The sequence below is a fragment of the Dendrobates tinctorius genome, unplaced genomic scaffold, assembly GCF_039654945.1.
Source record: "Dendrobates tinctorius isolate UK_male_01 unplaced genomic scaffold, ASM3965494v1 ptg000098l, whole genome shotgun sequence".
Classification (NCBI taxonomy): Eukaryota; Metazoa; Chordata; class Amphibia; order Anura; family Dendrobatidae; genus Dendrobates; species Dendrobates tinctorius.
The window spans coordinates 10,979,971-11,004,756 of record NW_027361766.1 but is presented as its reverse complement, the minus strand read 5'-3'; the positions used below and the strand labels follow the sequence as shown (position 1 = coordinate 11,004,756).

The following is a 24,786-nucleotide window of genomic DNA, read 5'->3' as shown; positions in this document are numbered from 1 at the left end:
GACCTGAAGTAATTTTTTTTGTGAAAAAAGTTAAATGTTCATTTTTTTTAAGCATTCAAAAAATGCCTGTGAAGCACCTGAAGGGATAATAAACTTCTTGAATGCGGTTTTGTGCACCTTGAGGGGTGCAGTTTTTAGAATGGTGTCACTTTTGGGTATTTTCTATCATATAGACCCCTCAAAGTGACTTCAAATGTGATGTGGTCCCTAAAAATAAAATAGTGTTGCAAAAATGAGAAATCGCAAATTTTAACCCTTATAACTTCCTAACAAAAAAAATTTTGGTTCCAAAATTGTGCTGATGTAAAGTAAACATGTGTGAAATATTATTTAGTAAGTTTTTTTGTGTGCCATATCTCTGTGATTTAAGGGCATAAAAATTCAAAGTTGGAAAATTGCTAAATTTTCAAAATTTTTGCCAAATTTCCGTTTTTTTTCACAAATAAACACAAGTTATATCAATGAAATTTTACCACTAATATGAAGTACAATATGTCATGAGAAAACAATGTCAGAATCACTGGGATCCATGGAAGCGTTTCAGAGGTATTACCTCATAAATGGACAGTGGTCAGAACTGTAAAAATTGGCCCAGTTATGAATGTGCAAACCACCCATGGGGGTAAAGGGGTTAATCATTTAAACCTGTACCCTTTCTGGGATTTGTGGTCCCGTGGGAGGTACTACCAGTTTCTGTGTGCACTCTTATACAAAGAAAGCTGTCAGAGATACCGTTCAATCACTGATATAAAGTTTGTGAGACAAGGTTCTGTATATCTTGTGTTTTAATCATTTAAACCTGTACTCTTTCTGGGATTTCTGGTCCCGTGGGAGGTCCTACCAGTTCCTGTATGCACTCTTATACAAAGAAAGCTGTCAGAGATACCTTTCAATCACTAATAGGACCTCCCACTTGACCAAAAATCCTAAAGAGATCATAGAATTAAATGATAAAACTACGGGTTAAGGCTCATTCACACGTCAGTATTTGGTCAGTATTTTGCATCAGTGTTTGTATGCCAAAGCCAGGAATGGAACTTACCAAGAAAAAAATATAATTGAAAGACTGATGTCTGTTCTTTGTTTTGGAGACACTCCTGGTTTTGGCATACAAATACTGATGAAATACTGATCAAAAATACTGATGTGTGAAAGAGGCCTTATACTGTGTGGTGTGCAGAGTGCTGCACATCCTGCATCAAAAATAGGGAGACCCGGGAGTCAATACACGGGGAGTGACGGGGTTAGGTAGGGATTTTTCCATTGTAGGCATCAGCCTCATCTGAGGCTGATGGAATTCCATGGACTACTACAACTTTTTGTCTGGTTTGGGTGAGATATAAACAATTACTATTTATATGGTTACTACATGACAATTCAATGTCTGATATCCCTATGATAATAATTTGTTATATTGACTAGTGTCCGTTTTTAATTTATGTATGGTGGTTACCTGTGTGTTTTTCCTCTTAGGAATATGACCATGGTTTTAACATATATTAAAGGTTATATTTTAACAGAGTCTTTCCATGCTGTGCAAGATGGCCGCCGGACAGGTCCTTGATGGGAGATATGAGTCATTGCGGCTGATAGCTGCAATGATGTGAGCTTGGAAGTATGATCCAGCACCTATAGTGCTGAGAGAGTTATTTGGACCATTCCAGGGCTGGTTTTTATGAGCAGTCATAAGAGATGGGTGGGAATGACCGCTCACATATCCCAACCCCATGGGCGTGGTTTAGCTAATAAAATGGAGGCCAGATGTCTCATTCAGTGTCTGTGACTGGAGGTATGGAGACCTCCAGTGTGTGTTGCTGAAGACACTGACCCGCAGTGCTAAATGGACTGCTTATTTTCTGTTTGTTTTTCACTTTGTGCCGGAAAAGGCTGTTCGCTTGTTTTGCTATCCAGGGAAATTTATGCATTTTCTATAAACTTGCTTGGACATTTCAGCAATACCGCTCCATATGTCTACCTCAACCGCAGCCGAGTAAGTACAGATCCCTACAGCTGTTAATCTACTAAATTTTGAGAGATTTATCCCGACAATTACAGTCGGTATTCTATTGTTATAAAGAACTGTTTTGGGAGTCATAAATGGATCGACAGGCTTATCTTTTATAGTTAACCTGTCAGCAGGGTTGTGCTCAGTAACCTAGAGACAGTGTAAGAATGGTGCCATTATACTGATTAAAATGATACCTTGGGTAATGAAATCAGTCTTGCGGTTGTTGTTTAATCTTTATTTGTCTGAGAAAAAAATCGCAAGTGAGATGTCACCCATTCACTAACATTGGTCAGAGTGCAATCCGATTAAAAATCGGATTGCAATCGTCCGATTTTATCACCAGTGAGTATGAACCCTAACTAGACAGGCAGTAGCAAATACAAGGGACACAGTAACATTTAAAGGGAACAACACTCAATACATAGCAATTACAGGACATACATTACATTACATTACAACAACAAACGCATTTATACTAAGTGCATGGGGTTCATACAGAAGGAAAAAAGGGCGCAACTGTGGGGACCGGCCATCGCCTTACACTAGCATCTATCGGATCGCTGATAGATGCTACTGCGCAGGCACTGCCGTTGGAACCATTTTGATGGAGCAAAATGGCACCAGCACCATTTTGATGAAAATCATTTTTTTTTCTCCCCACAAAACTATATGACTAAATCATAAATGAATATATGCATATGATCCATTGTATCATGCTACAGCGCAAGTACCACGACCGGCGCCTGACTGATGAATGTTAAAGGGAATCTGTCACCCTTTTTTTCGGCTTGCAGCTTCCGGCATAGACATCGGGGACTTATCTACAGCATTCTGTATTGCTGTAGATAAGACTCCGATGTAACCTGAAAGACAAGAAAAACACGTTATATTATACTCACGGGGGGGGATCCGGTCCGGTGGGCGTTGCGGTCCAGTCCGACGCCTCCCTTCTTCATGCGATGATGTCCTCTTCTCCCGTCCTGTAAGGGTTGCGGCGCAAGCGCACTGCTCTGCCCTGTTGAGGGCAGAGCAGAATTCTGCAGTGCGCAGGCGCCGGACCTCTCCAGACGCCTGCGAACTGCAGGACTCTGCTCTGCCCTCAGCACACGGCTGCCACTAAGCTCCACCCCCTGGCTGCGCCCCCTCCGGTCAGCTTCTCCACTGATCACATGACGCTGCATGCGATCAGCGTACCCTATATTTAGCGTTGGGTACGCTGGTCGTGCGCTGGTACACTTTTGCTGGCGCTTGTGCCCTTTTGGCGCTGCGTCAAGCGCACAAAAATGCAACACAGTGCGTTTTTGTATGCTCAGTGCAGCGCCAAAAGGACGCAAGCGCCAGCAAAAGTGTACCAGCGAGCGACCAGCGTACCCAATGCTAAATATACGGTACCCTGATAGCATGCAGCGTCATGTGATCAGAGGAGGAGCTGACCGGAGGGGGCGCGGCCTGGGGCGGAGCTTAGCGGCGGCCATGCGCTGCGTCCAGTAACGCTAGTGTGAAACTAGCCTAAGGGGGTGATGGGGGGGTTGATTTACTATTTATGGCTGGTTTTTAAGTTTGGCAGCTGTCACACGCTAAAAGATGCTTTTTGTTGTAAAAATAGTTTTTGCGTCACCACATTTTGAGAGCTATACTGTAATTTTTCCATACTTTGACCCACAGAGTCATGTGAGGTCTTATTTTTTGCGGGATGAGTTGACGTTTTTATTGGTACAATTATCGGCCACGTGACTTTTTTGATCGCTTTTTATTCTGATTTTTGGGACCCAGAATGAATGAATTTCTTTTGTGGGGGGGGCCTTTACACCGTTCCGTGTGTGGTGAAATTGATAAAGAGGTTTTACTCTTCAGGCCGGTACGATTACAGCAATACCTCATTTTTATAATTTTTTTTATTTTTTGGCGCTTTTATACAATAAAAACAATTTTATATAAAAAATAATTATTTTTGAATCACTTTATTGTACCTAGAAAGAATATAGAGTGCACATAGGGTCTTATCCGAGATAAAAGGAATATTCGTGAGGGATAATCAAATTCACTCACCTATTATGATTGTGTGAGACACAACCACTGCACTTAGCATTGGTGGCTGCTGCAAGCCCCGATGTGATGATCCTTTGCTAGGTGAAGAGAATGGGGCATCAGACTGCGCTGCTTGCCTCTCAAGATGATGTACTAGGGGAGTCCAAGTGAATGTAATAGAAAATAGACTTTATTTCTACGCGTTTTGTGGTGATCACACCACTTCCTCAGGACAGTATCCACATACACATACAGGGTCTGCTATTTATAGCAAAGGAGGCAGATGGAGACGCCTGCTTTAAAAAAAGGCTACACCCAAAGGGCGGGGAATCAGACTTAAGCACATATATACGTCGTAAACACAACAAACAATCATAAAATATAATGGAGTATATCACTTAAAACTATTGTTCATACATTTAAAAATCTACATACAGGGAAACACAATAAAACACAATAAAAAAGTAGTTCAATAAATAATTAAAACTTTGCAAGCTGGGGGAGTGCTTGAACCTATGGTGTTAACCCATTCATTCTTTAGCAGGACCCTGATAATTGTGTTTTAAACCAATGAGTCACGGAAGTTGTTTCGTTGAGTCCATGGGGATTTATAGTGTTCAGCTTGTGAATCCAGAAGATCTCTTTCCTGTTAAGAGTCTGGACTCGGTTGGGGTTATCAAGGGGAACATGGTCAATAGGGATCACCCTGAAGGAGATCCTTTTGTTATGATATAACACATAATGCCTGGAAAGGCCATGCTGTAGAAATCTTTCTTTTATATTATGCCTATGTGAGTTTATTCTTTTATGTAGCTGTTGCGTTGTCCTGCCCACATATAATTTCTCACATTCACATATGATGACATAGATGACGAAACTGGATTGGCAGGTCAAATGGTATTTGATTTGAAACTCATCTGAATTTCCACTGTCTGATGAAAAAGTTTTTGCATCATGGATGATGCTAGAGCAGCATAGGCATCTCGGGATGCCACATCTATAGGAGCCTTGTCTGAGCTTTTTTGCAGAGTAACTGAAATCCTCTTTTTTCTTTAGCCGGCTTGGAGCCAACATGTTTTTTAATGTTGGGGCCCTTCGGAAGGTTATCTGGGGATTGTTGGGACAGAAGCTTCCCAATATGGGGTCATTAAGAAGTATACCCCAATGTATTTTCAGAACCAGACAAATTTTTCTGTTCTGAGCTGAAAAAGTGGTAATAAAACTGAAGTTAAATTTAGTATCAGATGCTAATTTTTTTTGTTTTATTGAAGACTTAGGCTAGTTTCACACTTGCTTTTTTTTGCAGCGCGTTTTTCCCGCAAAAAAACGCATTGAAAAAACGCATACATAAGCATACAACTGCTGCGTTTTTTTCAAGCATTTTTATGAGCATGCATGAAAAAAACGCAGCGTTTTTATGCGTTTGTATGCGTTTTTACCGCGTTTTTACCGCGTTTGCGTTTTTTTCCAACATTTTTGTGGCCCCTCACACTACCCAAACCATGACTTTACTAACCCTAACCCTGACCCTAACCCTAACCCTAACCCTGACCCTAACCCTAACCCTGACCCTAACCCTTAACCAAATCATACTTAACCCTAACCCAAACCCTAAACCCTAACTAACCCTAACCCTAACCCTGACCCTAACCCTAACCCTGACCCTAACCCTAACCCTAACCCTAACCCTGACCCTAACCCTAACCCTAACCCTGACCCTAACCCTTAACCAAACCATACTTAACCCTAATCCTGACCCTAACCCTGACCCTAACCCTAACCCTAACCCTGACCCTAACCCTTAACAAAACCATACTTAACCCTAATCCTGACCCTAACCCTGACCCTAATCCTTAACAAAACCATACTTAACCCTAATCCTGACCCTAACCCTAACCCTAACCCTGACCCTAACCCTGACCCTAACCCTTAACAAAACCATACTTAACCCTAATCCTGACCCTAACCCTGACCCTAATCCTTAACAAAACCATACTTAACCCTAATCCTGACCCTAACCCTGACCCTAACCCTAACCCTAACCCTAACCCTGACCCTAACCCTAACCCTAACCCTAACCCTGACCCTAACCCTTAACAAAACCATACTTAACCCTAATCCTGACCCTAACCATGACCCTAATCCTTAACAAAACCATACTTAACCCTAACCCTGACCCTAACCCTAACCCTAACCCTGACCCTGACATAACCCTAACCCTAAACCCCCTTAACTAACCCTAACTCTAACCCAAACCCCTAAATTCCATGGTTTAAAAAAAAAACGCATATGCAAAAAAACGCATACATGAGCATGCCAGTGCGCACATATGCGCATCCATAGGCTATAATGGCCATTTTTAGCGCAAAACGTGCGCATATGTGCGCATGCGCTTTTTTGCAGGGCCAAAAAATGCAACATGCTGCGTCTGGAAAATCCCAACGCACACCCCAAAAAAACGCAGCGCATGAAAATCGCATACATGCGCTGACCAGTGCGCAGGTATGCGCACCCATGTTAAATATAGGGGAAAAAACGCATGCGCAGGTGTGCGTTTTTTTCCAGCGCTAAAAAACGCAAATGTGAAACCAGCCTAAGTCTGTCCGTTCTATTTTTTTGCTTTCAGAGAAGGCTCTATTGATCAATTTTTTGGGGTAACTTCTTTCAAGAAATCTATGTGATAAGACTTTTGATTGGTTAATGAAATCTATGTCCATACTACAGTTCCTCTTGATTCTTTTGTATTGGTTAAGTGGGATATTCCTCAGCCATTTGGTGTAGTGCCCACTATGATAATGGACATAACTGTTCGTATCCACAGGTTTGAAGTAGGTTCTTGTGTGGATTTTGTATTAACATGAAAGAAAGTTAGGTGAAGGAAGTGGACTGTGTCAGGATTTACTACAGAGGTGAAATTCAAACCCAAGGTATTATCTTCAATGTTCCTGAGGAAGGACCCCACATCATCCTTAGAATTATCATAAATGAAGAATAAGTCATCTATGGACTCAATGAAACAACTGATTTGTTCAACTGATTTATTTATGGAGTGTGCTCTGTTCCCCTGTACAACCCACCTCAATTTTCCTCTGTTTTGTGATACAGATCTGACAAACATCTGCTCCTTGTTATGAAGGGGTTCATCCCTTCATTGTTGTTTTTTTTTAAATTGTTATTTTTTATTTTCATTTTAATTTTTTATTTATTTTATACTTTTTTATTTTTTGTTATTTTTACTATTTATTTTTATTAATTTTTTTAATTTACTTTTTTATTTTTCTTCTTCCAGAGTTTTTTAATCCACTAGCATCTATTTGATTTCAACTACCACCAAATAAAGAGATCCAGTCAAATCCTTCCGTGGCTTAATGGTTTAAAACACAATTAGCAGGGTCCTTAAGTCTGATTCCCTGCCCATTGGGTGTGGCCTTTTTTTGAAAGGAGGCGTCTCCATCTGCCTCCTTTGCTATAAATAGCAGACCCTGTATGTGTATGTGGATAGACTATCCTGAGGAAGTGGTGTTATCACCACGAAATGCGTAGAAATAAAGTCTATTTTCTATTACATCCACTTGGACTCCTCTGGTACATCATCCTGACAGGTGAGCAGCGCAGGTTGATGCCCCATTCTCTTCACCTAGCAAAGGTGCATCACTTTATTCTGAGCGGTAAAATTTTTATTTTTTTCGCTGTTGATGCTGTATGGTGGCTCGTTTTTAGCAGGACAAGATGACGTTTTCAGCGGTACCATGGTTATTTATATTCGTCTTTTTGATTGCGCGTTATTGCACTTTTTGTTCGGCGGTATGATAATAAAGCATTGTTTTTTGCTTTGTTTTTATTTTTTTAAAAGGGGTTCACTAAAGGGGTTAACTAGTGGGACAGTTTTATAGGGCGGGTCGTTACGGACGAGACGATACTAAATATGTATACTTTTATTGCTTTTTTATTTACAAAAAAAAGAATTTATCAGGGAATATTTTTTTTTAAATTATTTTTACACTTGATTTTTTTTTTTTTTACTTTATTATATTGTCCCAGGTGGGGACATTACTATAAAGTGTCGATCGCTGAGCTGACACTTTGCAGTGCACTGTGTCAGATCAGCGATCTGACAGGCACTGCAGAGGCTTTCTCAGTGCCTGCTCTCTGCAGGCACTGAGAAAGCCGCCTCCCTGCAGGACTCCGAAGGATCCCCTGGCCATATTGGATCCGGTGGCCTGTGTGATTCTTCCCCAGACCCCGGTACACTGCGATCATGTTTGATCACAGTGTGCCGTGGGTTAATGTGCCGGGTGCGGTCTGTAAACACTCCAGGCACCTGGCCGCGATCAGCGGCGTTCCCCCCATGAGCGTCGCAGATCGCGGTGACGTACTATCCCGTCCTCAGTCATACGAATCCATACTGGATCCATCCCATATTCTAGACGTGGGCTCACAAGCGATTTATAAAGGGGTAATAATATATTGGGATCAAAGGATTTTCTCTTTTTTATATACCCTAAAATCCTATTTGGATTTGCAGCTGATGCTTGAAATTGAGTACTACTGCTCAGCTTACTTGTAACCAGAATACCCAAGTCCTTCTCCTGTTCTGTGGTCCCAAGTATGGTCCCATTTAATGTATATGCAGCATTATGATTAGTCTGTCCTAGGTGCAATACTCTACATGTATCAACATTAAACATCATTTGCCAAGTGTTTGCCCATTCAGACATCTTACCCAGATCATCTTGTAAAATTGTACTGTCAAGGAAAGATTTTAGTATCCTGCATAGTTTGTTGTCATCAGCAAAGACTGATACTTTGCTCTAAATCCCATCCAAAAGGTCATTAATATAGAGGTAAAAAAGAATCGGTCCTAGCACAGATCCCTGCGGTAAACCACTGCTGACTATATCCCATTTAGAGCACGTACCATTTATGACAACTCTTTGTTTCCTGTCATTCAGCCAATTCCTTACCCATTTGCATATAGTTTACCCCAGTCCCTGTGTATGGAGCTTCAGTATAAAGTTGTTACAATATGTGGTACTGTATCAAATGCCTTTGCAATGTCCAGATAAATCACATCACCTGCATTATACCAACATTCAGACTTGCACTTACCTCCTCATAGAAACCCAACATGTTAGTTAGACACGACCTATCTTTCATGAATCTGTGATGGTTGTCAGTTATTATATTATTCTCTGCAATATATCTCTGCAGGTTATCTCTTATAATGCCCTCAAAAATTTTGCACACTATCGATGTCAGGCTTACCGGACGGTAGTTGCCTGGCTCCACCTTCTTACCTTTCTTAAACAACAATCACAAGACAGATTTCATCAACCATGGTATTATTTTAATCAGTATAACAGCGCCAACCTTACAGTGCCTGTAGTTTACTAAGCACAATCTTGTTGACAGGTTCACTTTAAAGAACTAAACAGTCACATAAATTACCTGGGAGGTAAACGTTTGTAAAACAAAACTTGGCTTATGTTCCCATTTTGCGAAACTTTATTTTTCTATTTTTGTTGGTAGCACTTATAACATTTTCTTCGCTTTCTATTGTAATTTTGTAGGAAGGTGCGGCCATATTTACCATAGGGGTTTATTAATTTTATATATTGGTAGTCTAGACTTTTACAGATACAATAATATAAAAAATGTGGGGTAATTTCAATTTTTATATTTTTAATATTTTAATTTTTTTATAACTTTTTTTTATTTTTCAATTCTCTTATAAAACTTGAATGTGCAGTATATAGACAAAAGTGAATTTCTTGCAGAGGAAGAAATGGGGGCTCCTAGCTGCCATGATTTACTGCAGCATGTAAATGGTTTTGGTCTATTTGACCTGAAAAAATGTTGCAAAGCTACAGATTATTTATTATGAGGATCTGCAAATTGTTGTTAGGTGAGTTTGCTTATGGGTAGATGTTATGTGTTTTTTTTTCTTACTTTTTTGTATGAAAAAATGATTGTTACATATGTACTGTTCAGGTCAATATGACCAGATAGTGTTTTATACAGATTTCCTGACATATTTTTAGTCACATAAATGATTTATAATATCATTTTGGTTTGTTTATTGCATCTAATATGGATTATCGATTTCTTCAGTTCTTGCCAGTCCATGATCTTGATACATTTGCAAGTTACTGCAGATGGATGGGCTTTGAGTACAGGTCTTTGCAAGTCTGCTTCGCTGTAGAATACAAGCTCTTATTATTGCTAAACTAATTATTGTTTGCTTCAATTTTATTATATATTTATATAGTGCTATTTCATTGCACAATGCTGATTTTACCCCGTGAATGTCTTGAGTCTTTTATTTGTCCATTATTTTTATGTGTTCATTATTTCAAAAGTTGGATAAAATTGTGGCAAAGACATCCATTGACTGAAGCTAAATTGTTAAAGAATGACAAAGCCTCAGATTCTGAAGAAGATGTCCAACTGTAGAAAGTGTTCCAATTTGAGGACCACATAAGTGGCAGGGAAAGGGACTATGAGAATTCTGATTCAAAAGTTTAATCTGATGAGGCACGATACCAAGACAACTAGTCCGATGCAAGCAGTTCAGTCTAAAAACAAAAATGTAATTTGTAACTTGCAGCCAGGGGCGGGCTGGGCTGGGTGGCAGAGAGGCAAATGCCCCCCGGGCCGCTCCCCCAGCCCCTGTACAGGGCCGGCCGCACAGCAAATTGTGAGCGGCTGTGCCCTCTGTACTGTGACATGGCCGTCAGCACCTTGCCGCCCGCGTCACAGTCTATCACTCCGGGGCGTGCGCGATGACGTCATCGCGCACGCGCCGACATGTCCCGGCCGACGCGAACAGCAGAGGCACTGCTGGGGAGCGGCTGTGAGGTAAGTATGGGAAACTTTTTTTTCTTTATAATATGAATTCAATGGGTGAGGGGGTGCGGGGACTGTACAGGATGAAGGGGGCGAGTGGGGGCTACACATGATGAAGGCAGGGTGAGTGGGGGCTACACATGATGAAGGGGGGGTGTGGGGGCTGTACATGATGAAGGCAGGGTGAGTTGGGGGCTGTACATGATGAAGGGGGTGAGTGGGGGCTGTACATGATGAAGGTGGGGTGAGTGGGGGCTACACATGATGAAGGCAGGGTGAGTGGGGGCTAAACATGAAGAAGGCAGGGTGAGTGGGGGATGTACATGATGAAGGGGGGTGAGTGGGGGCTGTACATGATGAAGGGGGGTGAGTGGGGCTACACATGATGAAGGCAGGGTGAGTGGGGGCTATACATGATGAAGGGGAGTGAGTGGGGCTGTACGTGATGAAGAGGGGGATAAGGGGGATTGCACATGATGAAGTGGGGGGAGTGGGGCTGCACATGATGAATTGGGGGTAAGGGGGACTGCACATGATGAATTAGTGGGTAAGGGGGACTGCACATGAAGTGGGGGTAAGGGGGACTGCACATGATGAAGTTGGGGGTAAGGGGGACTGCACATGATGAAATGGAAGGTGGATAAGGGGCTGCAAATGATGAAGGAGCACTGCAGATGAAGTGAGGGGGGTGATAGGGGATTGCAATGGATGAAGTAAGGGAGCTTCAAATTAAAGAGGGGGGACTGCAAATGATGAAGTGGAGGAGAGGATAGGGGCTGCAAATAATGAATTCAGTGTGAGTGATGGGGCACAGCAATTTAATTGAAGGTGGGGGGGTGAGGAGAGCAAATGATGAATTGAAGGTGGGGCTGGGGAGAGCAAATGATCTATGGGGAGAACAAATAATGAATTTTGAGAGTGGGGGAGTAAATGATGTATTGATTGTGGGGTAGAGCAGTTGATAATGAATAGAAGGTGGGAGAGAAAGACATGACAATGAATTGAGGCGGGAGGGGCATGTAAATATAATGAATCGGGATTAGGGTTAGAGCGGGAGGTACATAGTCGGGGGCGTTGAGGATGACGTGCCTGGTAATGAATTTGGGGAAAAAAGTACAAGGGCTAATTAATTTATATTATTATAATATTATATTCTGTATTCAGATGTGTAGTATAGAAGAAAGGGAAAAGTGGGGAAAGTGCTCTGGAAGACGTGCTCTAGGTAACTGTGTTATTTTATGCAGAGACAAGTCCTGGCTGGAAGAAGTGATGGTGTTCTATGTGGGATGAAAAGGAAAAGCAAAGATGAAGGACTTCAGCTAGAGACGTCACTGGTGAGTCAGTGTGTTACTTGTGCACTGACACTATACACTGTATGCTATATACAGAGCTCCTGTGGGTAATGTCACTGGTGATCCCTGTATTACCTGTACACTGACACTATATACAGAGCTCCTGTGTATAATGCCACCAGTGATCCCTGTATTTCCTGTACACTGACACTATATACAGAGCTCCTGTATACAATGGCACTTAGTATTGTGTTTTTTTAATTAATGATCAGTATTGTAGTACTTGGTCACTATGTGGTGGTAATATGTGGTCTGGTCATGATGTGGCGGTATTTGTTCCTTGTATGTGGTATTATTCCGTCACTATGTGGTGGTAATATGTGGTCTGGTCATGGTGTGGCGGTATTATTCTGGTGGTAATATGTGGTCTGGCCATGGTGTGGCGTTATTTGTTCCTTGTATGTGGTATTATTCGGTCATTATGTGGTTGTAATATGTGGTCTGGTCATGGTGTGATGATATTTGTCCCTTGTATGTGATATTAATGGTTGCTTAAAAAAAATTTAAATGTATGTGACTCATTCCCTTAAAGAAAAATACATAAATATATATTTATTTTTAATAGTTTAAAGTAGAGTAGGGCCCGGCCGAAAGAGTCTCCAGTGTGGTGGTATCAGCTTAAAGCTGCTGGTTATGAATGTGATCTGGGGTTTAATGGGAAGTGTTAATATCTGATTGGTGAGGATTTGGTGGTGAGTTTTTCCAAGAGTGGGCGGTGGGACGGTGGAGGTGGAGCTGGTGTGGAACCTGGGCGGAGTCTCAAGGGAACCCGAAAATTTTGCCAGTATGGGGTCCCGAAATACCTAGTGGAAGCCCTGGTCTCTCTCATAAGCTGCAGACAGCAGCTTCCTGAGACTTCAGTGTGCTCACGCAGGCGGCGTGATGACATTATTGTCTCATGTCGCTCTGCGAACCGGAAGAGAAAATGGAGGCTGCAGTGCCGGGAATCAGGATGAGGTGAGTAATAACTTCATTATTTTTTATATGGAGAATTGCAGCCATACTACTATATATATGGGAGAACAGGGGCTCTTATACTATATACAGTGGGGAAAAAAAGTATTTAGTCAGTCAGCAATAGTGCAAGTTCCACCACTTAAAAAGATGAGAGGCGTCTGTAATTTACATCATAGGTAGACCTCAACTATGGGAGACAAACTGAGAAAAAAAAAATCCAGAAAATCACATTGTCTGTTTTTTTTTCATTTTATTTGCATATTATGGTGGAAAATAAGTATTTGGTCAGAAACAAAATTTCATCTCAATACTTTGTGATATATCCTTTGTTGGCAATGACAGAGGTCAAACGTTTTCTGTAAGTCTTCACAAGGTTGCCACACACTGTTGTTGGTATGTTGGCCCATTCCTCCATGCAGATCTCCTCTAGAGCAGTGATGTTTTTGGCTTTTCGCTTGGCCTCACGGACTTTCAACTCCCTCCAAAGGTTTTCTATAGGGTTGAGATCTGGAGACTGGCTAGGCCACTCCAGGACCTTGAAATGCTTCTTACGAAGCCACTCCTTCGTTGCCCTGGCGGTGTGCTTTGGATCATTGTCATGTTGAAAGACCCAGCCACGTTTCATCTTCAATGCCCTTGCTGATGGAAGGAGGTTTGCACTCAAAATCTCACGATACATGGCCCCATTCATTCTTTCATGTACCCGGATCAGTCGTGCTGGCCCCTTTGCAGAGAAACAGCCCCAAAGCATGATGTTTCCACCACCATGCTTTACAGTAGGTATGGTGTTTGATGGATGCAACTCAGTATTCTTTTTCCTCCAAACACGACAAGTTGTGTTTCTACCAAACAGTTCCAGTTTGGTTTCATCAGACCATAGGACATTCTCCCAAAACTCCTCTGGATCATCCAAATGCTCTCTAGCAAACTTCAGACGGGCCCGGACATGTACAGGCTTAAGCAGTGGGACACGTCTGGCACTGCAGGATCTGAGTCCATGGTGGCGTGGTGTGTTACTTATGGTAGGCCTTGTTACATTGGTCCCAGCTCTCTGCAGTTCATTCACTAGGTCCCCCCGCGTGGTTCTGGGATTTTTGCTCACCGTTCTTGTGATCATTCTGACCCCACGGGGTGGGATTTTGCGTGGAGCACCAGTTCGAGGGAGATTATCAGTGGTCTTGTATGTCTTCCATTTTCTAATTATTGCTCCCACAGTTGATTTCTTCACTCCAAGCTGGTTGGCTATTGCAGATTCAGTCTTCCCAGCCTGGTGCAGGGCTACAATTTTGTTTCTGGTGTCCTTTGACAGCTCTTTGGTCTTCACCATAGTGGAGTTTGGAGTCAGACTGTTTGAGGGTGTGCACAGGTGTCTTTTTATACTGATAACAAGTTTAAACAGGTGCCATTACTACAGGTAATGAGTGGAGGAAAGAGGAGACTCTTAAAGAAGAAGTTACAGGTCTGTGAGAGCCAGAAATCTTGATTGCTTGTTTCTGACCAAATACTTATTTTCCACCATAATATGCAAATAAAATGAAAAAAAACCAGACAATGTGATTTTCTGGATTTTTTTTTCTCAGTTTGTCTCCCATAGTTGAGGTCTACCTATGATGTAAATTACAGACGCCTCTCATCTTTTTAAGTGGTGGAACTTGCACTATTGCTGACTGACTAAATACTTTTTTTCCCCACTGTATATGGAGATAACTGGGGTCGTCATACTATATATATGGGGAGAACTGGGGCCGCCATAATATATATATGGGGAGAACTGGGGCCATCATACTATATATATGTGAGGAGAACTGGGGCCATCATACTATATGTGATGAGAAATGGGGCCATCATACTAGATATGTGGGGAGAACTGGGGCCATCATAATAGATATGTGGGGAGAACTGGGGCCATCATACTATATATATGGGCAACTGGGGCCATAACTATATATACTATATATATATCCCATATCTCTTTAGTAAGCTTGGTTCTGCTCCCATATCTCTGCTAAGCTCTGTTCTGCTCCCATATCTCTGGAGTAAGCTCAGTTCTGCTCCAAATCTCTGTAGTAAGCTTGGTTCTGCTCCCATTTCTCTGTAGTAAGCTCTGTTCTGCTCCCATATCTCAGGAGTAAGCTCGGTTCAGCTCCCATATCTCCGGAGCAAGCTCTGTTCTGCTTCCATATCCCTGGAGTAAGCTCTGTTCTGCTTCCATATCTTTGAAGTAAGGTCGTTTCTGCTCCCATATTTCAGGAGTAAGCTCGGTTCTATTTCCATATCTCTGGAGTAAGCTCTGTTCTGCTCCCATATCTCTGGAGTAAGCTCCGTTCTGCTCCCATATCTCTGGAGTAAGCTTTGTTCTGCTCCCATATCTCTGAAGTAAGCTTGGTTCTGCTCCCATATCTCTGGAGTAAGCTGATTTCTGCTTCAAATCTCTGTAGTAATCTTGGTTCTGCTCCCATTTCTCTGTAGTAAGCTCTGTTCTGCTCCCATATCTCAGGAGTAAGCTCGGATCAGCTCCCATATCTCTGGAGCAAGCTTGGTTCTACGCCCATATCTCTGGAGTAAGCTCTGTTCTGCTCCCATATCTCTGGAGTAAGCTCGGTTCTGCTCCCATATCTCTGGAGTAAGCTCGGTTCTGCTCCCATATCTCTGGAGTAAGCTCTGTTCTGATCCCATAGCTCTGTTGTAAGCTTGGTTCTGCTCCCATTTCTCTTTAGTAAGCTCGTTTCTGCTCCCATATTTCTGGAATAAGCATGGTTCTGCTCCCATAGCTCTGTAGTAAGCTCGGTTCTGCTCCCATATCTCTGGAGTAAGCTCAGTTCTGCTCCCATATCGATGCAGCAAGCTCCTTACTGTTCCCATATCTACGTACCAGCCTATTTGTAAAGCCTGTTATCTCTGCTGCTTTAATGCAATGGCCAGAGATAAGCAGGGAAAGGGAGGGCCACCGCAACACGAGGGCCACTGCCTTGTGATTGCCCCCCAGGCTGAAAAGTGCTAGCCAGTCCCTGCTTGCAGCCTAATGCCTGGGCAGGAAATTTGTTCTCTGCTAATATCACTATATCTGAAACTGAACCTGTCAAAGACTGAACTCCTTGTGTTTCCTCCCGCTACTAATGTACATATACCCGACATTGCCATTTCCGTGTGTGGTTCTACAATTACTCCCCAGCAACATGCCCGCTGTCTTGGGGTCATACTTGACTCTGAGCTTTCCTTTGTCCCCCACATCTGAACACTGGCTCGCTCTTGTAATCTGCACCTCAAAAACATTTCTAGAATTCGACCTTTTCTTACTTTTGATTCTGCAAAAACTCTGACTGTTTCTCTTATTCATTCTCGTCTAGACTATTGTAACTCCCTTCTAATCGGTCTCCCTCTTACCAAACTCTCCCCCTCCAATCTGTCTTGAATGCAGCTGCCAGGATCATATTCCTCGGCAATCGTTACACCGATGCCTCTACCTTGTGCTAGTCTTTACACAGGCTACCCATCCACTCCAGAATCCAGTACTAACTTATTACCCTCACCCACAAAGCTCTTCATTGCTCAGCACCACCCTACATCTCCTCCCTTGTTTCAGTATACCATCCAACTCACGCCCTCCGTTCTGCTGATGACCTGAGGTTAGCATCCTCAATAATCAGAACCTCCCTATCCCGTCTTCAAGACTATACACGTGCTGCGCCAATTCTTTGGAATGCACTTCCCAGGTCAATACGATTAGTCCCCAATCCCCACAATTTTAAGCATGCCCTGAAAACGCATTTATTCAGACTGGCCTACCGCCTCAACACATTAACCTAATCTATCCCTATGTGGCACAGCCAAAAGTTTTTCACCATAACCAGGTTCCCCGCATCATGTTCTCACATGCTTTATGCATCCATTAGCCCTCTGCATCCGTACTGTTACACACTTAACATTATGGCTGGTCCACACAATCATTGCAACTGTTACCACCCACCTTTTGTGTCTCCCCTTTTTTCCTCATAGATTGTAAGCTTGCGAGCAGGGCCCTCATTCCGCTTGGTATCTGTTATGATCTATGTGATTATTGTTATGCTGTAATGTATATTGTCTGTACAAGTCCCCTCTGAAATGTAAAGTGCTGAGGAATATGTCAGCGCTATAGAAATAAAATGTATTATTATTATATTATATTATTATTAACATCAGATAATTCTCTAATAACTAGCCGCTATTAGATAAGTTTGGGATAAACGCATAGAGATTCTTCCAAAATTATACAATACTCGTGAAAATGTCACTGTGGATGAACAACTTGTGTCACTGCGAGGTAGGTGCCCGTTCAAACAATATACAGTATACTGAGTAAACAAGCAAAGTACAGCATCAAGATAAGGATACTTTGTGACAGCAGCAGTTCATATGCTCTAAACGCTCAACTTTATACAGGTAAAAAACCTGGAGAAAAACCTCAAAAGAATCAGGGTAAGCAAGTTGTTTCAGACTTGACGTATGGACTAAATGGACAAAATGTGACATGTGACAACTTTTTACATCGCATTAGCTGTTGCTAAAACAAAAACGTGCAATGCTGGGCTCTGTAAGAAAAAGCAAGCCTGAACTGCAGCAAGGTATTCTTGGTAAAAGAAATGTTCATAGTTCAACATTTTACTTAATTGGAGAAATTTCTCATGCATTATGAACTCCAGTCATCTTACTTACGTCAGCGCTCAGCACTGAAGCTATCTTCACATGCGCAGCTCAGAGTCTCCTGGATGGCAGGCTGAGCTGTCGCATTTATTGTGACCGCTCAGCAAACATCCAGATGTAGCTGAGTTGGGCTTGTCACGGGACAATTGGATTATCGGCAGACAGTTGAGGATATCTTATTAAATTAATAAATTGGTAAAAGAGGTTCATTGAATTTTTATTTCAAATAAAGGACTTTATGTGTTTTCATTTTAATTAAAGGACTTTATTTGGTATGCGTCTTTATTACATTTGACTTTGGGATTAGTAATGGGGGCCTCTACATTACTAACCCCAGGGCTTGATGTCACCTGACATTACAAAGCTGAGATGAACCTCAATACTATTACCCCACTTGCCACCGCACCAGGTCAAGTGAGAAGAACGGAGGATAAGCACCAGAATTTAGATCGTCTAATGGTTGTGACATTTCTCGGGAGGCTGAGGGCTGAGGTTTTTAATCCGGGACGGGGCCAATATCCATAGCCCCTTCCTAGGCTATTAATATCAGCTTGCAGCTGTCTGCCTAGCTTCTGCTGGATATTAATTTAAGAGTGGACCACACCTCTTGTTAATAACCAGTAAAGGCTAAGTAGACAGCTGGGAGCTGATATTAATAGCCCAAGAAGCTCCATGTTTATCACTCCCTTCCAAGACTATAAACATCAGCCTCTACCTGTCACCTTTCCCTCAGCTGGATAGGAAGAATAAGGGGGACTCCACTTAATTTTTTTACATCTATCTATATGTCTCTTCGATTGAATTCTGATGGCTCATGCTGTGAATTTACTGTACTCGATTAATGAAATGTCGGGTTGCCTATGGTGTGTAAAAATTGCATGGCAGACTTGCATTGGCGAGTCTCGTCCAATATACACGGCCAATCGCAGCATGCTGTGATTTTTTTTCTCAGTCCAATCATCGCAGAAGAACACAATTATTAACTAACATTAGAAATATATTCAGAATTCAGAGTCCTCAGTGGTGGATATCTTTTAATGGCTAACTGAAAAGATGGTAACACATTGCAAGCTTTTGAGACTACTCAGGTCTCTTCATCAGGCATTGACTAATACAAAATCTGAAGAATCACATATTTATGCACAACACAGCACAGAAAAAATGCAATAGATAAGACAAGTGACATGAAGCAGAACTATCATTATGGGGGAGTGATTGACAGTTATGGCCATAATTATTGGACCAGTTCATAGATAAGGAGTAAAAGTTTTATTGTCCTCTCATTGGGGTCTGGTAATGTGTTGTGATGCCCCCACAAGGTCTTAGGAGTAAATTCCTTAATTGATGTAAAAAGACATAAATCCATGTGACACATTTATTCCTTCACTGAGAGTGTCAATGGTCATCATGAGCTTGTACTCTCAGACTTTTCTGTCTCTCTGAGATGTGAAGTTACCTTTCAATACCAGTAATTTCATGTCCATGGTGCTGTGATCAGGCATCTGAGCGATCTGACACTAAACAGTGATGTCCCCCCGGGACAATAAAATGAAGTAGAAAAAAAAAAACACGTGTAAAAATAATTGATAAAAAATCCCTAAATAAATTAAAAAAAAAAAATATTCCCGAATAAATTCATTTTTTGGAAATAAAAAAAAAGCAATAAAAGTACACATATTTAGTAAAATTGTCCCACTAGTTAACCCCTTTAGTGAACCACTTAAAAAATAAAAATAAAAAGCAAAGCAAAAAACAATGCTTTATCATCATACCGCTGAACAAAAATAATAACACGCATTCAAAAAGATGTACATAAATAAACATGGTACCTCTGAAAATGTCATCTTGTCCCGCAAAAAATGCGCTGCCATACAGCATCATCAGCAAAAAAATAAAAAAATTATAGCTCGCAGAATAAAGCGATGCAAAAATAATTATTTTTTATATAAAATTGTTTTCATTGTATAAAAGCGCCAAAACATAAAAAAAAACATACATGAGGTATCGTTGTAATAGTACTGACAAGAAGAATAAAACCACTTTATCAATTTTACCACAGGCAGAACAGTGTAAACGCACTCCCCAAAAGAAATCCATGAAATGCTGGTTTTTGTTCATTCTGCGTCCCAAAAATCGGAATAAAAAGCGATCAAAAAATGTCACATGCCCGAAAATGGTACCAATAAAAACGTCAACTTGTCCCACCAAAAATAAGACCTCACATGACTCGATGGGTCAAAATATGGAAAAATTACAGCTCCCAAAATGTGGTGATGCAAAAATTATTTTTACAATAAAAAGCATCTTTTAGCATATGACAGCTGCCAAACATAAAACCCGGCTAAAAATAGTAAATCAAACCCCCTTTATCACCCCCTCAGTTAGGGAAAATAATAAAATTAAAAAAATGTATTTATTTCCATTTTCCCATTAGGGTTAGGGCTAGGGCCAGGGTTAGGGCTAGGGTTAGGGCTGAGATTAGGGTTAGGGGTGTGTTGGGGTTAGGGTTGGAGTTAGAATGGGGGGGTTTCCACTGTTTAGGCACATCAGGGGCTCTCCAAATGCAACATGGCGTCTGATCTCAATTCCAGCCAATTCTGCATTGAAAAAGTCAAACGGTGCTCCTTCCCTTCCAAGCTTTGCCATGACCCCAAACAGTGGTTTACCCCCATATATAAGGTATCAGCCTACTCAGGAAAAATTGCACAAAAACTTTTAGGGTCCAATTTCTCCTGTTACCCTTGGGAAAATAAAAAATTGGGGGCAAAAATATTATTTTTGTCGGAAAAAAATATGATTTTTTTATTTTAATGGCTCTAGGTTATAAACTTCTGTGAAGCACTTGGGGGTTCAAAGTGCTCACCACAGATCTAGATATGTTACTTGGGGGGGTCTAGTTTCCAAAATGGGGTCACTTGTGGGGGGTTTCAACAGTTTAGCACTCTCCAAATGCGACATGACACCCGCAGACCATTCCATCAAAGTCTGCTTTCCAAAACATCACTACTTCCCTTCCAAGCTATGACGTGTGCCCATACAGTAGTTTTATCCCACATATGGGGTATCAGCGTCCTCAGGAAAAATTGGACAACTTTTGGGGTCCAATTTCTCCTGTTACCCTTGGGAAAAAAAAATTGGGGACTAAAAGATCATGTTTGTGTAAAAAAATATGATTTTTTTTATTTTCTCGTCGGGCGTTATAAACTTCTGTGAAGCACTAGGGGGTTCAAAGTGCTCATCACACATCTATATAAGTTCCGTGGGGGGCCTAGCTTCCAAAATGGGGTCATTTGTGGGGGTTTCCATAGTTTAGGCTCATAAAGGCAACATGACACAAGCAGACCATTCCATCAAAGTCTGCATTCCAAAATGTCACTACTTCCCTTTCGAGCCCCAACGTCTGCCCATACAGTAGTTTTCTCCCACATATGGGATATTACCGTACTCAGGACAAATTGCACAACAAGTTTTGGGGTTCAATTTCTCCTGTTACCCTTGGGAAAAAAAAAAAATTGGGGAGTAAAAGATCAAGTTTGTGGAAAAAATATAATTTTTTTATTTTCATGCCCGGGCGTTATAAACTTCAGTGAAGCCCTTGGGGGTTCAAAGTGCTCACCACACATCTAGATAAGTTCCTTGGGGGGTCTAGTTCCCAAAATGGTGTCATTTGTGGGGGGTTTCCACTGTTTAGGGACATCAGGGGCTTTCCAAGCGCGGCACGGAGTCCGATCTCAATTCCAGCCAAAAAAGTCAAATGGCGCTGCTTCCCTTCCGAGCTCTGTCATGTGCCCAAATAGTCATTTACCCCCACATATGGGGTATCAGCATACTCAGGACAAGTTGCACAATAACTTTTGGGGTACTGTTTCCCTTAGGAAAAAAAAAATTGGGGGTGAAAAGATCATTTTTGTGGAAAAAATATGATTTTTTAATTGTATGGCTTTACATTATTAACTTCTGTGAAGCCCTTGGGGATTCAAAGTTCTCACCACATATCTAGATAAGTTCCTTGGGGGGTCTAGTTTCCAAAATGGGGTCACTTGTGGGGGATTTCTACTGTTTAGGCACATCAGGGGCTCTCCAAATGTGAGATGGCGTCCGATCTGAATTCCAGCCAATTTTGCGTTGAAAAAGTCAAACGGCGCTCCTTCAGTTCTGAGCTCTGCCATGCGCCGAAACAGTGGTTCCCACCACATATCAGGTATCAGCCTACTCAGGACAAATTGTACAATAACTTTTGCACTCCAACTTCTCCTGTTACCCTTGGTTAAATAAAAAAAAATTGGACCTGAAGTATTTTTTTTGTGAAAAAAGTTAAATGTTCATTTTTTTTAAACATTTAAAAAATTCCTGTGAAGCACCTGAAGGGTTAATAAACTTCTTGAATGTTGTTTTGAGCACCTTGAAGGGTGCAGTTTGTAGATTGGTGTCACTTTTGGGTATTTTCTATCATATAGACCCCTCAAAGTGACTTCAAATGTGATGTGGTTCGAAAATAAATGGTGTTGTAAAAATGAAAAATCGCTGGTCAACTTTTAACCCTTATAACTTCCTAAAAAAAAATGTTGGTTCCAAAATTGTGCCAATGTAAAGTAAACATGTGGGAAATGTTACTTATTAAGTTTTTTGTGTGCCATATCTTTGTGATTTAAGGGTATAAAAATTCAAAGTTGGAAAATTGCAAAATTTTCAAAATTTTCATCAAATTTCATTTTTTTTCCAAATAAACGCAAGTTTTATGAATGAAATTTTACCACTAACATGAAGTACAATATGTCACGAGAAAAACAATGTCAGAATCACTGGGATCCATGGAAGCATTCCAGAGTTATGACCTCATAAAGGAACATTGGTCAGAATTGTAAAAATTGGCCCGGGCATTAATGTGCAAACCATCCTTGGGAGTAAAGGGGTTAAGGAATTTGCTCCAAAGACTTTGTGGAGGCATCACAACATATTACCAGATCCCAATCGGAGAACAATAAAACTTTTACTGCATATCTATGAACTGGTCTAATATTTATGGCCATAACTGTCTATCATTCCCCCATAATGATAGTTCTGCTTCACGTCACTTGTCTTATCTATTGCATTTTTTTCTGTGCTGTGTTGTGCATAAATATGTAATTCTTCAGATTTTGTATTAGTCAATCCCTGATGAAGAAACCTGAGTAGTCTCGAAAGCCTGCAATGTGTTACCATCTTTTCAGTTAGCCTTTAAAAGGTATCAACCACTGAGGGCTCTCAATTCTGAATATTTTTCTATCTACTGGCTAACACGGTACAAAGATATACATCTTTCCTGTAACTAACATTAGTCAGAGTGCAATCTGATTTTCTATGGAATTGCACACGTCCGTTTTAAATGTAGATGAGTATGAGCCCATAAACTAATTATACCTTTTGCTCTTTTTCTTGCCGAAGATTCTTCTGAAGTGTCGATATTTCATTATTTTTGTGCGACAGTTCAGTTTCCTTAATGGAAACAAACAGTTATTTTTTTTTTGCTATAGCAGTTAAGAAAACCTTGAAACAGTAAAGAAATGTTCATACAGATTTGTTGGATAAAATATTCACTCTATATCTGAATGGTTTTTGTTCTTAAAGTAAATAAAGCAAATTCACTGTGAAATTAAAGGTCAAGAATATTTCCCTCCCAAAATAATGAGATTCAGCACCACACATAATTAGCTACTGAAAAATCTGGAGGAAATCCTGTCCCATTTATAACTGGCTATCATTTGATGCCACTTAAGGCCCCATCACACACAGTGATCTCGCTAGCGAGATCGCTGATTTTGTGACCCAACAGCGATCTCACCAGTGAGATCGCTGTGTGTGATGGGGATCAGCGACCAGCCCCCCCCCACCGGGTATCGCTGATCGCTGGTCTCCCGCTGGCCAGCGCGCATCGCTGCGTGTGGCAGCGGGAGCCATTGATCAGCGAGGCTCTCAGCGCTCTAAGCAGATGCTGGGAGCTGGTCTCTAAGGTAAATATCGGGTTACTAAGCGCCACTTAGTTACCCGATGTGTACCTTAGAAACCTGCGTGCTGGCAGCTCCCAGCACGAGCACGCAGGTTTCTAAGGTACACATTGGGTAACTAAGTGACGCGCGCCGCTTAGTAACCCGATATTTACCTTAGAGACCAGTTTCCTCGCTGGTGCTGATCGCTTCTGAAGCTGACTGTTTGGCAGCTCACCAGCGATCATGTAGCGATGCACCAGCGATCCTGACAAGGTCGTATCATTGTCGGGATCGCTGGTGCATCTTTATGTGTGATGGGGCCTTTAAACGTATATATAGTGACCATAGCATCTAGATTGTTAGACAAAGGGAAGGGGATCTCTCTCTTATCCATCATTCCCCCTGTTATCACAGAAGACGATGGATTGTTACGGCTGCCATCTTACTTCTTCTATTAGACCCTACAAGAGGTAGAATGTAATAGGATGTCTTTCAGCCTCACACAGACAGACATACTGCACTACAATACAGCAGTACTGTACTGCATTATTATATAAAGAGAACTGCCTCATAGCGGTAACTAGCAAAAGAATATAATAAAGGTTTAAAATTGTGAAGTAAACAACAAACAGTAATAGACATAATAACTGAAAACCTCAGTTGCAAAGCTATTCACCTCCCTTAAGTCAATGCTTTGTAGAGCTTTTTTTGTGGCAATTACAGCTGCAAGTTGCTTTGGATAAGTCTGTATGAGCGTTCCACATCTTGCCACTGGGATTTTTGCCCATTCCTCAAGAAAAAACTTGCAGTTCCTTCAAGTTAGATGGTTTCATCTGGTGAACAGCAATTTTCAAGTTTGTCCACAGATTCTCAATTGAATTAAGATCTGGGCTTTGACTAGGCCACTCCAAAACATTTACATGTTTCCTCTTAAACCACTCGAGTGTTG

General features: G+C 41.4%; 1 protein-coding gene across 1 annotated transcript in view; it reads right to left on the bottom strand.

The window, feature by feature from the left end:
* SYCP1 (synaptonemal complex protein 1) overlaps positions 1-23,342 on the bottom strand; it is a 134,533-nt gene extending 111,191 nt beyond the window's left edge. Inside the window, exon 1 of the mRNA XM_073587299.1 lies at positions 23,272-23,342. The gene's annotated coding sequence lies outside the window, so the exon portion shown is untranslated. The remainder of the gene's footprint in view (positions 1-23,271) is intronic.
* Between the last annotated feature and the right edge of the window lie 1,444 nt (positions 23,343-24,786).